At 44.3% G+C, this 13743-nt stretch overlaps 1 protein-coding gene across 13 annotated transcripts in view; it reads right to left on the reverse strand.

Moving 5' to 3' along the window:
* Positions 1–13743, reverse strand: part of yaf2 (YY1 associated factor 2) — a 98682-nt gene that overhangs the window by 25260 nt on the left and 59679 nt on the right. The window lies entirely within an intron of this gene.

Below are 13743 nucleotides of genomic sequence, written 5' to 3' on the forward strand. Positions count from 1 at the left end.
TCGAGGATCCAAAAACCTGTCTTCATCGACCAAGTGGTGGGTGGAGAGAGGCAACAACTTCAGGCTCCTGGACGTTCATATCTCTGCAGCTCTGTCCCGGACCCAGCACATGGAAGGAATCATAAAGAAAGGCCATCAATGCTTCTACTTCCTTTGAGGATTGAGGAGATTTGGTATTTTGACAAATACTTTCTTGAATTGCCACAGATGTACTGTAGAGAGCATATTGACGGGTTGCATCACGGCCTGATTCGACAACTCGAATGGCTAGGAATGAAGGAGATTGCAAAAGGTGGTGGACAGTGTCCGGTCCAACGCGGGTAGTGACCTCCCCACCATCGAAGGGATGAACTGCCTCATAAAAGGTACATATGACACTTAAACACTCTTGACTCTTAAAGAATTGATAATCATCAGGTCAAGAGTTCATTTCTCGACAATGTTTTCCCCACGAGCATTGATCAGCAAATGGAAGTTTATTCCTGGCACCAGTGGCCACTGCATTAAGGAAAAGTGATGAAGGCATCACTCAGAAGTGACACAGCAATGAATGTGAAGGTGGGGTATGTGCTTAAATCAATTCCATAGAAAAAACAGGGACGTGTTTTTGCTGTATGTCAGTTCCAACAACGATGTAGTCTCTCAGTGCTATCGTGGATTATGTGTTTTTATTCTTTTAATTCTCCAGTATTTTACCACAGACTGGGTTCAATTTCATTCTGCTCATTGCTTTATACAATACAATTTTCGGTGACGTGAATGTTTGCACTATATTCATTACACTGGTGGACAGCTGATGTCTCCTCCTTCCACAGGTATGTGGTACGTGGATCACCAGGTGATGCCTGGCCCTGTATCACCAGCTCTGGCTCAGCGGCAAGATTAAACTCACAGTGATAAACGCTCCTTCCTGAGGAATTTGGAGCATGAAGGCATCCCAGTGAAGCTGGTCTTTAATGGCAAATCCAGTGCTAAAAGCCGGGAGCCGCATTGGATCAATCCTCACTCTTTCACAAATTTTACTGTTCTTCATCTTCGTCATCAATTCATGAAAAGGTCCCAGAAACCTTGGTTCTGGAGAACACCATCTCAAAGTCAGGTCTGCGCCCAATGAACATAATCCAGAGAAAAATACTTTATATTGAAGAAAGAAATGCTGCAGGATAGACAATAGGTGCAGGAGCAGGCCATTCGGCCCTTCGAGCCAGCACCGCCATTCAATGTTATCATGGCTGATCATCCACAATCAGTACCCCATTCCTGCCTTCTCCCCCTATCCTCTGACTCCACTATCTTTAAGAGCCCAATCTAGCTCTCTTGAAAGTATCCAGAGAACCAGAATTCCACAGACTCACAACTCTCTGTGAGAAAAAGTGTTTCATCATCTCCGTTCTAAATGGCCTACCCCTTATTCTTAAACTATGGCCTCTGGTTCTGGATTTCCCCCAACATCAGGAACATGTTTTCTGCCTCTAGTGTGTCCAAACCCTTAATAATCTTATATGTTTCAATAAGATTCCCTCTCATCCTAAATTCCAGAGTATACAAGCCCAGCCGCTCCATTCTCTCAGCATATAACAGTCCCGCCATCTTGGGAATTAACCTTGTGAACCTACGCTGCACTCCCTCAATAGCAAGAATGTCCTTCCTCAAATTTGGAAACCAAAACTGCACATAATACTCCAGGTGTGTTCTCACTAAGGCCCTGTACAACTGCATAGACTCAAATACAAGATGAATCAAAGGGAAACCTTTAACAGAACACGTGGGAAGGAGACGCAGGAAACTGCAGATGCTGGAATCTTGAGCAAAACACAAAGTGCTGGAGTAACCCAGCAGGTCAGGCGGCATCTGTGGAGGCAACGACAGATGAGATTGCTGTTCAGAAACCTTCTTCAGAAAAGCAGGAAACCTTTTAAAACAAGGGGTCACCTAGTTGAGAGAGGTAAAGGCCATTTGTTTCTCTGAGGATTGTGGTTTTTGGGGGTTCTTTCTCGGGGGGGCTGTGGAAGCAGAAAATGTGAGCATTTTTAACCCTGGGGTACATGGAAACTTGATAGGCAGGGAGTGATTAACAGTGTAGACAGTGACACAGAGTTGAGGTTTCAGTCTGATCAGCCTTGCTGAGTTTTAGTGGGGAGCAGAAGGGATGATGGGAGGGGGGGGGGGGGGGGACCAGAGTGGTATCTTCCCGTTACATGTTTGTTTACAAGTGTGAAGCAAAGACATTGGAAAAATATTTTGTGCCAGGGATTTCAGACAGGAGTACTGCTGTGGCTAGTGAAGTAGTAGAATTAGCTCGATGAGCTGAATGGCCTCCTTTGAGGAGTTCCTTCCCTCAAGCTCCAGATCAGTCACTGTGATACTGATAATGTTAACCTACTGCTTTCAGAAGAATTTTGTGCAATGGATGGATTCAACTTTATTTTTTATAGATTCTCTCATCTCTGGCCTTGCTGTGTTCAAGTTCAAGTTCATCCTCAAGCCCACTCCTTTACATTATAATGTAACAATGAGGACATTAATGTTAATGTACTTAGTAACGTTAAATAATTCCTATTAAAGACATTTTACACCAGAGGATGTGCTCCAGCAAACACAAGTGTGAATGAGTCATTAAGGTTGTTTTAATCTGGCAACTCTAGATATATTTTGATCATGTGAGAGGGAAACATTGTACATGCAATTTTGGTGCAGTTCCTATTCTCAATCACTTTGGCGTCTCATTCCTGCTTATTCTGTGTACTTCTGATTTAATTTGTCCAAAAACAGTAACCTACAATGGAAATCCCCCCCGCTTCCCCAGAGTCCGTCCGCCCGCCCGTTTGCACAAAGCAGACACTGTGCCCTGTTCCCCAGCTGGTGCACAGGTCTGTTAGAGAAGGCGCTGCAGCGCCTCGTCTCCCTGGCCCCTCCCACAGACATGCAGTGAGCCACTGCGAGCAGAACCTCCCGCCCTTTGTCTGCGAGTGTCCTCGCATGGCCATCTAACTCCCACCACACAGGGACGAGCTGGCCTGATCACTGTGGGGGCACATCAGCACGCATTCCATTATCAGGAAACAAAACAAATCTCGGAAATCTAATATAAACTTGGCAGCAATTCTTTGAGCCGAATAGCAAGTTCTTGGCAGTTTTACAACGAGGCACGGTTTTTATGGGAGGGTTATTTAAGGACTTCAAATAATTTTAAAAATCCTCCAAGGCAAAGAAACAATCCAGTCGAACCACAGCTAAATTTAGCTTTTCTTTTAAAAACGAAACATAAAACCTATTTCTCCAAAAAGGCTGCTTAACCATAACCGTAATGGTAGATGGCCTTCAAAGCCAGTTGACTGATTAATTGCCCCAGTTACCTTGCTGCTACAAGGGAAGCCAAACTTTGAGACTCGATCGGATTTGGCAATAATGCGTCCTGCCCCAGAGCACAGGGTAGGTGAGACTCCATATCACCGTCGCTCACTGTGAAACCTCAGCTGCTGAGACTGGGCAACAAGAAGGAGGAGCTCCTGGCCAAGGGCCACAGGAAAGTAAGAGGGCGTTGAAGGGTGGAGTGTGAAATCTAAGACACCTGACACCAAGTCTGTCAGCAATTTGCCAAATCTCCAAACCGAGCTGCCCCCATATCCGTATGCTCCATCCCAAGTACCGCACCATCCCACAAACAAGCCATCAGTTCAGCAAGCAGCAAGAACTCCCACAGGTAGTTCAAGGCCTACTAGAGATTTGAGCTCTTCAGACCTAGGTTCCAATGGAGTACAGATGGATTACTGCACTACTAATGCCCCTGTCCCACTTAAAAAACCTGAACGGAAACCTCTGGAGACTTTGTGCCCCACCCAAGGTTTCCGTGCGGTTCCCGGAGGTTTTTGTCAGTCTCCCTACCTGCTTCCACTACCTGCAACCTCCGGCAACCACCTGCAACCTCCGGGAACCGCACGGAAACCTTGGGTGGGGCGCAAAGTCTCCAGAGGTTTCCGTTCAGGTTTTCTAAGTGGGACAGGGGCATAAGGCCCACCTCTGGGATTGCTCTCAGGAGATCCTGAGGAAATATTCAAAACAGAAAGGGGGCGGGGTTCTTGAGTGTAAGTCTACGCCAAATATTGAACACCATCTATATTAATCCCTGTTTATTTGCCACAGTCTCATCAACTCTCATAAATTTAAATCTGCAATTTGAGAGGGAGAAGGTTAAATCAGAAGTGTCAGTGTTGCAGTTGAACAAATGCGACTATGAAGGCATGAGAGAGGAGCTGGCCAAGGTCAACCGGAAAAGGATCCCAGCAGGAATGACGGTGAAACAGCAATGGGAGGAATTTCTAGGCATAATCCAGAAGATGCAGGATAATTTCATTCCAAAGAGGAAGAAAGATTCTAAGGGGAGTAAGAGGCAACCGTGGCTGACAAGGGAAGTTAGGGACAGTATAAAACTAAAAGAAAAGGTGTGTAACATAGCAAAGAGTGGCGGGAAGCCAGAGGATTGGGAAACTTTCAAAGGACATCAGAAGGTAACAAAAAGGGCAATACGAGGTGAAAAGATGAAGTATGAAGGTAAGCTCGCCAAGAATACAAAGAAGGATAGTAAAAGCTTCTTTAGGTATGTTAAGAGAAAAAGATTAGTAAAGATAAAAAATATTATGGGGAACAAGGAAATGCAGAAGAGTTGAACAGGTACTTTATTTCTGTCTTCACTAAGGAAGACACAATCTCCCATGTGTACTAGAGGATCTAGGGAGAGAGGAACTGCAGGAAATTTGCATTAGGCAAGAAATAGTATTGGGTAGACTGATGGGACTGAAGGCTGATGAATCCCCAGGGCCTGATGGTCTACATCCAAGGGTACTCAAGGAGGTGGCTCTGGAAATTGTTGATGCATTGGTGATCATTTTCCAATGTTTTATAGATTCAGGATCAATTCCTGTGGATTGGAGGGTGTTATCCTACTATTCAAGAAAGGAGTGAGAGAGAAAACGGGGAATTATAGTTAGCCTGACATCGGTGGTGGGGAAGAAGCTGGAGTCAATTATTAAAAACGGCGCATTTGGATAGCAGTAAAAGCATTGGTCCAAGTCAGCATGGATTTGTGAAGGGGAAAATCCTGCTTGACTAATCTTCTGGAATTTGAGGATGTGACAAAATGGATGAAGGAGAGCCAGTGAATGTAGTGTACCTGGACTTTCAAAAAGCCTTTGATAAGGTCCCACACAGGAGATTAGTGGGCAAAATTTGAGCACATGGTATTGGGGTAGGGTACTGACATGGATAGGACATTGGTTGGCAGATAGAAAACAAAGAGTAGGAATAAATGAGTCCCTGTCAGAATAGCAGGCAGTGGTGAGTGGAGTGCCACAAGGCTCGGTGCTGGGGCCGCAACTATTTACAATATATTAATGATTTGGATGATGGAATTAAAAGTAACACAAGCAAATTTGCAGATGACATAAAGCTGGGTGGCAGTGTGAACTATGAAGAGGATGCTAGGAGGCTACAGTGTGACTTGGACAGGTTGAGTGAGTGGGCAGATGCATGCCAGATGCAGTATAATATAAAGTAGATAAATGTGAGGTTATCCACTTTGCTGGCAAGAACAAGAGGGCAGATTATTATCTCAATGGTGTCAGATTAGGAAAATGCGAAGTGCAACAAGATCTGGGTGGCCTTGTACATCAGTCACTGAAAGTAAACATACAGGTACAGCAGGCCGTGAAGAAAGCTAATGGCATGTTGGCCTTCATAATGAGAGGATTTGAGTATTGGAGTAAAGAGATCCTTCTGCAGCTGTACAGGGCTCTGGTGAGACCACATCTGGAGTATTGTGTGTAGTTTTGTTCTCCTAATTTGAGGAAGGACATCCTTGCTATTGAGGGAATGCAACATAGGTTCACAAGGTTAATCCCCGGGATGGCAGGACTGTCATATGAGGAAAGATTGGGAAGACTGGGCTTGTATTCACTGGAATTTAAAAGGATGAGGTGGGATCTTCTAGAAACATATTAAATTATAAAAGGACTGGTCAAGCTAGATGCAGGAAAAATGGTCGCAATTTTGGGGGAATCCAGAACTAGGTAAGAATAAAGGGGAGGCCATTTAAAACTGAGAGGGGAAAAAACTTTTCCACCCAGAGATTTGTGAATTTATGGAGTCTCTGCTACGGAAGGCAGTGAAGGCCAATTCACTAGATTAATTTAAAAGAGAGTTTGATAGAGCTCTTTGGGCTAGCGGAATCAAGGGGTATGGGGAGAAGACAGGCACAGGTTGCTGATTGTGAATGATCAGCCATGATCACAATGAATGGCGGTGCTGGATCGAAGGGCTGAAGGGCTTCCTGCACCTATTTTCTATGTTTCTATTCCCTCCCCCCCCATCCCCAGGTTCTCCCAATTGCCTGCAAACTTCAGGCAATTTAACTGTAGCCAACTAAACTTCCAACACATACATGGATGTGGGAGGAAACTCAAGCCCCCAAAGAAATTCACGGGGTTCCACAGAAAGAACACGAGACTACACATGGATATTACCCAAGGACACGATCGATCTAACCGGGGTTTCCAGCAGAAGCTAGATCCTCTACATCACCCTGCTGTCCGTGTAACCTGATGGTTAAATTGGGCATTTTTCTCTGAATTTACTAGGGCCTCTGAATCAGATCTATAATTAGCATCGAGGGTGAGTTTTCTACAAAAAGCCAATAGTCACCCCAAATCCATTTCACTAAATGAACTTTTAGTCTAATTCTAGAGTTTAGATTTCCAAAGGGTAAATCTCACATTACTCCTAAATCACAGGTGACCTGCCCAGTGCTGTGTTCCTTCCTTTACGGCCAGTATTGGCTCCGAGTCCATTAGACCAGCGTGTGTCTGTAGAAAGCATCCCATTGGTATTGCATCACAGTTTGGTTTAGTGACAGCTCTGCCCAAGATCACAAGAAACTGAAGAGGGTTGTGGATGCAGCCCTGTCCATCACATAAAGTAGTCTCCCTCCTGCCAATCGACTCCACCAATACCACAGTGCTTCAGGAAGGCAGCCAATATAATTAAGGTCCACCCTCACCCCAGTCATTCTCTCTTCTCCCCTCTGTCATTGGGTAGAAGATATAGAAGCTTGAAAACACGCAACATTAGATTCAGGAACAGCTCTTCCCTGCTGTTATGGTCCTCCCATAAACTAGGGTAGAGTCCTAATCTTCCAACCTACCTTGTTGTAGCCCTTGCACAATTTTTTATTGCACCTTCTCTGCAACAATAATGCTTTAAAGTTCAAACACACTGCACCATGGTATTTTTCTCTTTGTACAACCAGTTGTACTTGTGTATGGCCGGATTGCACTTGTGTATGATATGATTTGAATGGATAGTACACAAAAAAAAATTCTCGGTAAACGTGACCATAATGAACTAATATCAACACAGGCAGAAGAGATTTAATAGTTGGTGAGGTCCTAACCCTGCTGTCACAGCCAATTTAATATCCATGAACACCGTTGATATTCCTGCATTAATACAGGCAGCCAGTCAAATTAAGATTAAAAAAAAAAAAGATTGCATTAAAGCCCGAAACGAAAGCAGCTAAATTAACTATCAACATGATCTGCACTGGCCTTCCTCACCGCCCAGCCAGCTGTCTACTTCACCCATTCATTGAATGTGCCAGGCATGCATTGGCCTCGGGAAATCTGCAAATAATGTGGTGAAACGCACACTGAAAATGAGACACTTGCACTTTCAATTACTCTTGCAGCACATAAGAACATTCTGCACAGGAGCAGGAAGCCAACTCTGCAACAATTAAGCGGCCATTGAAACGGTTTGCTATCAGTGCAACATGACTGAAGTTTGTTCGGCCTAGTGAACAACTGGAGAGAGGGTGGAGGACAAAGGAAATGAGTGGTGGTGAGACAAGCCAATTCTCAGCCCGAATCTCAGGATGTTAGAAATAGAGTCTGCTTCAAAGAACAGCAGTTGACAAATGACAGCTTTTAAAGCGCCTTTTAAATCATCATAGTCTTAAGAAATAAAACACTTCATGTAATCCTGGTAACATTACGGTGTTGAAAGTGCAAGTGATATTAAATATGAATCGGATGCCTGTTGTTGTCATATTCACTTTGACTGATGATCTGTAACAGGACTGGTGACCTTCAGATGGGTGAAACAGAGGTTTAATAGTCTCTGTTTACCATCCTCTCAATTCATTTTACTTAATAGCACAAACTGTACAAGTTCAGTCAAAATAAAATCAACAGGAGTAATAGGAAATTAATACTGACACAATTGAGGCACTGTAAATAGGAGACAGAAAATAGATGCATGAAATCTGCATCTGTTTTCCCTGCCTCCCACTTCCAAGGCTGAGGAAGAAATTCTGGGTTGCTCAGCAACCACTGCGTAGAGATGGTGCACAGATCCACCAAGTGCTACTAAAGGCTGTGGTCCTGCCACGTACGAATGAGCAATGAGAGTCTATGCGAGCTGGATGCCCTCTTTCTCAGCCACTCCAGCTCTGCCTACAGCTGAAGCAGCTCACAGTGAGAAGAGTCTGTGGCCATTGGACTGTGGTTTCACAGCTCCTGGGAGCTGTGTCACAAATCAATGCAGTGGTGGAGAGAGCCAGCCACGCTCAACTCCTCAACTGCATGTGTGCCACCACGAGGAACTGCAGGCGATCACTTCGTGTTCCATAATTAGAGTTTTCTTCCAACCAACTCGTTGGGTGTTGTGCACTAATGGCCACCTGGTTCCCATGCCTATGTGATAACATCTAGCACCCATCCCGTAGCTCATTTTCCCTCTGCCCTTTGTACAGTTGGCAACTCTAGACATGTTTCACTCCATCCTTCTGTGTGAACTGGGAGCACAGAAGGTTGAGGGGGTAATTATGCCGGCGCATGAATAGAATATAAAGAGGGAAACACAAATCCCTTGGCAATCATATCCAAACTAGAAAACAGAGGCTTAAGGGTTTGCATAGGTTTGATATTGTTATTGATTTATAATTGTCACCGTGATACAGTGAACAGATTTATTTGCATGTTATCGAGTTAAACCACACTATGAGTACATTCAAGTCTTACGCAAGCATAATAGAGAATGCAGAGAAAAATACTCGAATGCAGAATATAGTGTTACAGCTATATAATGTTACAGCAGTATAGCGTTACAACTATAGAGGAAGTGCAGGTTATATAAGTTCCAGGACTGCACCGAGGCAGGTTGGCAGATCAGAACACCATCCTTAATTATTCAGTGGCCTGTTCAGAAAATATTCCAACTCTTATATGATCACAACTGTGCCTTTGACCACGCCAATGTATTATCCTGACGGTCCTTATTTTATGGAATAACGTTTTATGCAACATTATCAACGGCTGTTAGAACAAGTCGTACACTTCTTTAGTTTAGTTTAGTTTAGAGATACAAGGCGGGAACCGACCCTTCGGCCCATCGGGTCCACACCAACCAGCGATCCCCGCACATTAACACTATCCTACACACACTGGGGACAAGTTTTACATTTACCAAGCCAATTAACCTACAAACCTGTTCGTCTTTGGAGTGTGGGATGAAACCGAAAATCTCCGAGAAAACCCACGCGGGTCACGGGGAGAACGTACAAACTCTGTACAGCCGTAGTCAGGATCGAACCCGGGTCTCCGGTGCTGCATTCGCTGTAAGGCAGCAACTCTACCGCTGCGCCACCGTGGCTGCCCACAGTTCTCGGTCCCCCTTTATCTACCCTGTTAGTTACATCCTCAAAAACATCTCAATTATATTTGGGAAACCACAATTTCCCCTTCATAAAACAATACTGACTCTGCCTTGTTATACAACGTTAAAGGCTAAAATTATGTAAATGTACAATTTCATTCTCTCCCTACAAAAGCAATTTAATGATCAGTATAACCTTTAAATTACAATGGAGACACAAGACTGCAAGTGCTGGAATCTTGAGCAAACAAAAATCCTGCTGGAGGAACTCAGCAGGTCAGGCAGCATCTACCCCACTGAGTTCCACCAGCACTGATTCCTGCTCAAGATTCCAGCATCTGCAGCCTCGTGCCTCCATTATACTGCTCAAAATTTCCTCAAATTATTCCTCCCCGATGGGTTCCTCTCACTGCTACCCCTTTGTGATTCCTGCTGCTCTCCTGTTCCCTCCACAGATGTTGCCTGACCCGCTGAGTTCCTCCAGAACTTTGTTTTTTTGCTTTGAGTTATAATGCTGCAGTAATTGTGTAAAGAATCTTAAGGAGAACACCTCAACTTTATTGACTTAACTGATGTGCAAACATATTAACTCAATGTGTATTAGAGCAATTTCTAATGAATCAAACATGGAGTTGGCACAGTTCATGCAACTGGCTCTTTGCAACTGTCAGTACAATCTATGACACAGTGGCGCAGCAGTAGAGTTGCAGCCTCACAGCACCAGAGACCCGGGTTCGATCGGGTGCTGTCTGTGTGGAGTTTGTATGTTCTCCCTGTGACTGCGTTAATTTTCTCCGGGTGCCCCGGTTTCCTGCACATCTAAATGACATGCAGGTTTGTAAATTGATTGGCTTTTGTAAAATGTCTCTAGAGTGCTGGATAAAACTATTGTATTGTGATCATAGGTCGTTGGGCCGAAGGGCCCATTTCAATGCTGCGTCTCGAAACAAAAATTAAATAAAGACAAGTTTATAAAGCAGCACCCCGTTGTGTTTTTCAAATACATTTTCTGATAGAACTAATACTAAACTTTAAAATGTAGTATTTATTGTGATCGCGTAAACCAGTTTGACCAATAGAAGCTGCCATTTCAATTCTCTTGCACATTTGTTAAAGAATCAGGACTATTAATTGTTAAAACAAGGGTCAGGTGTTGAACTAATCATTGTGCCCCTGTGACCTGTAGTAGGTTTGAAGTTAAATTGCCCCAAAATAAAGTCTTGGAATAGGAATGGGTTTTTTCAGGGAACGCTAATATTCCTGGTCACCACTGAAGATGTGCGCAATCTGAGTCGGAACAAGCATCGCGGTCATTGTTATGGAAGACATACAGCATGTAAACACATCAATCGGACCAACTCCACCATTCCAACCAAGGTGCATTCCTGAGCTTGTCCCACATGCCTCCATTAGGCCCTTATCCCTCCAAACCTTTCCTGGCTGTGAACCTGAAGGGCTGGGACCCTTGCCTCTCATTTTCAAAGAGCCTGGTCCAACCCTAGATTTATTGAACAGATGGGCACTTTAGTTCAGACTGTGAGTGAGATGCAATGCATTCATCAATGTGCTGCAGACCACCGAGTCAGCGTAAAGCAGTGCAGAGTGACAAAATGCACCAGACAACAGATGGTGCTGCATTGGACCCCCCTCTCCACCACACGACTCTACAGACTCCAGCAGCGGTGTTGTAATGTACGGAGCTGTGGGACTCTGCCCCTCTGTGGTGAGGATCACCCGCCCCTTCCACTTGAATGGCACCACTCACTTTTATGAAAAAGGTAAACAGCTTGCCTTTCTTTCTTCAACAAATACTAGTGTTTTCATTCTATTTACAGAAATTAATTGCAACCGTTGCTTAATCATTTATTAAATGATTAATGAACAATGGAAATGAACTGTTTTTCAACTGGTTCTAGTCAGAAACACATTGTCTGAAGATAGGAGGTTCCAGGTCAGGCCATTGACAGGACCTGTGGTTCCCCCACCCAGGACTGCCTTGTAGACTGGCTACAAGTGCCATGGCTGAGAGGACACTGGGAGATATGGTGGCGGACGTAAGGAACAGGCTTCAGAACAGGACAATCTGCTCCAGTCCGGCAAAGATGCCTGATCTCGGACAAACAATAAGTTTACCATATCCAAAGCTGTGCTTCAGGCAAAATATATTTATTCAACTCTAACACCAGTAATGCAATTCAAGACCAATGTGTGGCTGAGATTGGGTCACAGATTGGGAAGGGTGAGTGCTTATCATAGGTGTTTAGCATACCACAAGCAGGATTTGAAAATCCGACAATATGTTTGTGATCACATGTGAAGCTCCCACAGAGCTAAACAAATCCGGCCATTGTAGACAAGTGACTCAGCCTGGCCACATTCTGTGCAACATTCCTACTTTCCAGATAACCCGATCTGCACACAATAAACTCTGTTTCATGTGTTTGTCTCTGCATGAAGTACAAAGAGGACGGGTCACCATTCTGCATTCTTTGTTAAGTGATCAGTCCACTGAGCATCTCTGCGTTCACATGGAACACACCTAGGCTTAAATAGCTGATTGGGGGAAAAGAACTAATCCTCTTGAAATTAAATAAACAGCAGCCTCAACTGTGGATACATGTTCAGTCTCCCCATTCATCCACATGCTGTCTGCCATTCCATGAACGGCAGGATACCTCTCAACAGTAAAACAGCAACTCCTGCTCACCACCAGAAACAGCGAGGGTGACAAAAGATTCCAATCACTACTTTGCCTTTCTTTAGGCCAAGACCATCTATTCAGGCTGAAAGCAAAAAAAATCCCTAAGCAGCCCCAGACATCCTCAGCAACTGTATTTTTTGTTTTGTTTAGTGTGCGCGAACAAACCAAACAGAGGCAGGGACTATGCAGTGATACAATGACCAGACCTTAATGAGATGCAAGATGAACAGACATGGGTGAGGGAAAGGCCAGAACAAAACCCCTCATCAATAAAACAGCACAGAAAGTGACAAATTACTTATGGAGGTTAATTTGCATGATTGATAGTGTAACAATTACAAACTCAGAGCTGTGTGCACAAAGACTCTGCAGTCATTGACCGAGAGGTGAATGGATCATATTTCTGCCAACGTCATTCCATTCCCTGCTATCCTTTGCCCCATTCCATCAGAAAAGTAATACAAGACAGCAGTGAGCAACAAAATAGACAGAAGACATTGTCGGAGTGGACATGAAACGAGCTTTGTTAATGAAGTTGAGCTACTGGATGCTCTCTGGACATTGTCATCTTTTTGATCAAACATTCCACCTGGTTTATTTTATTTTATTAACGTTTAATTTCGCACCTCTACACTTACTAATGGTGCTTTGGGACCAATGCAATCATTCTGCTGGCAAAGTCCTCCCTAGCCACACTGTAATAGGGAAAGACTCGCCACACAAACACTCCCACAACCTCCGCTGCCTGACACGGCTCAACCACCAAGATCCACTGCTGCCTCATTTCAGGGAGGGCATTAGGAAAAACCAAGAGCAAAGACAATGTAATTTTAGCTTTCATAGTACTTCACCTCCCAAAGCACAGTAACAATTCTGTCCCAGATTGGAAGGCTAGCTGTTATGATGCAAATCTGCATTGAAGATCCATGCATTATCATTTAACACTAGCTTGGAGCAGGGGTGATACAGTGGCGTAGCTGTCGAGTTGCTGCCTTACAGTGCCAGAGACCAGAGTCCGATCCGGACTACGCAGAGGTAGCCTGCACAGAGTTTTAAGATCTCCGTTTTCCCCGGGTGCTCCGCTTTCCTCCCATATTCCAAAGACGTACAGATTTGTAGGTTAATTGGCTTTGGTAAATATTGTAAATTGTCCCTAGTGTATAGGATAGTGCAGGGGTATGGGGATCACTGGTCGGCACAGACGTGGTGTGCCCAATGGCCTGTCTCCGTGCTGTGTCGTTAAACTTAAACAAAATTAAATCTAAACTTTCAGAATATAGATGCAAACAGGATACATCCCAAAGCGGCCACTGAACTGACAGCAACTCACCTGCAGC

The sequence above is a fragment of the Amblyraja radiata genome, chromosome 19 (genome assembly GCF_010909765.2).
Source record: "Amblyraja radiata isolate CabotCenter1 chromosome 19, sAmbRad1.1.pri, whole genome shotgun sequence".
In the NCBI taxonomy this organism is placed as follows: Eukaryota; Metazoa; Chordata; class Chondrichthyes; order Rajiformes; family Rajidae; genus Amblyraja; species Amblyraja radiata.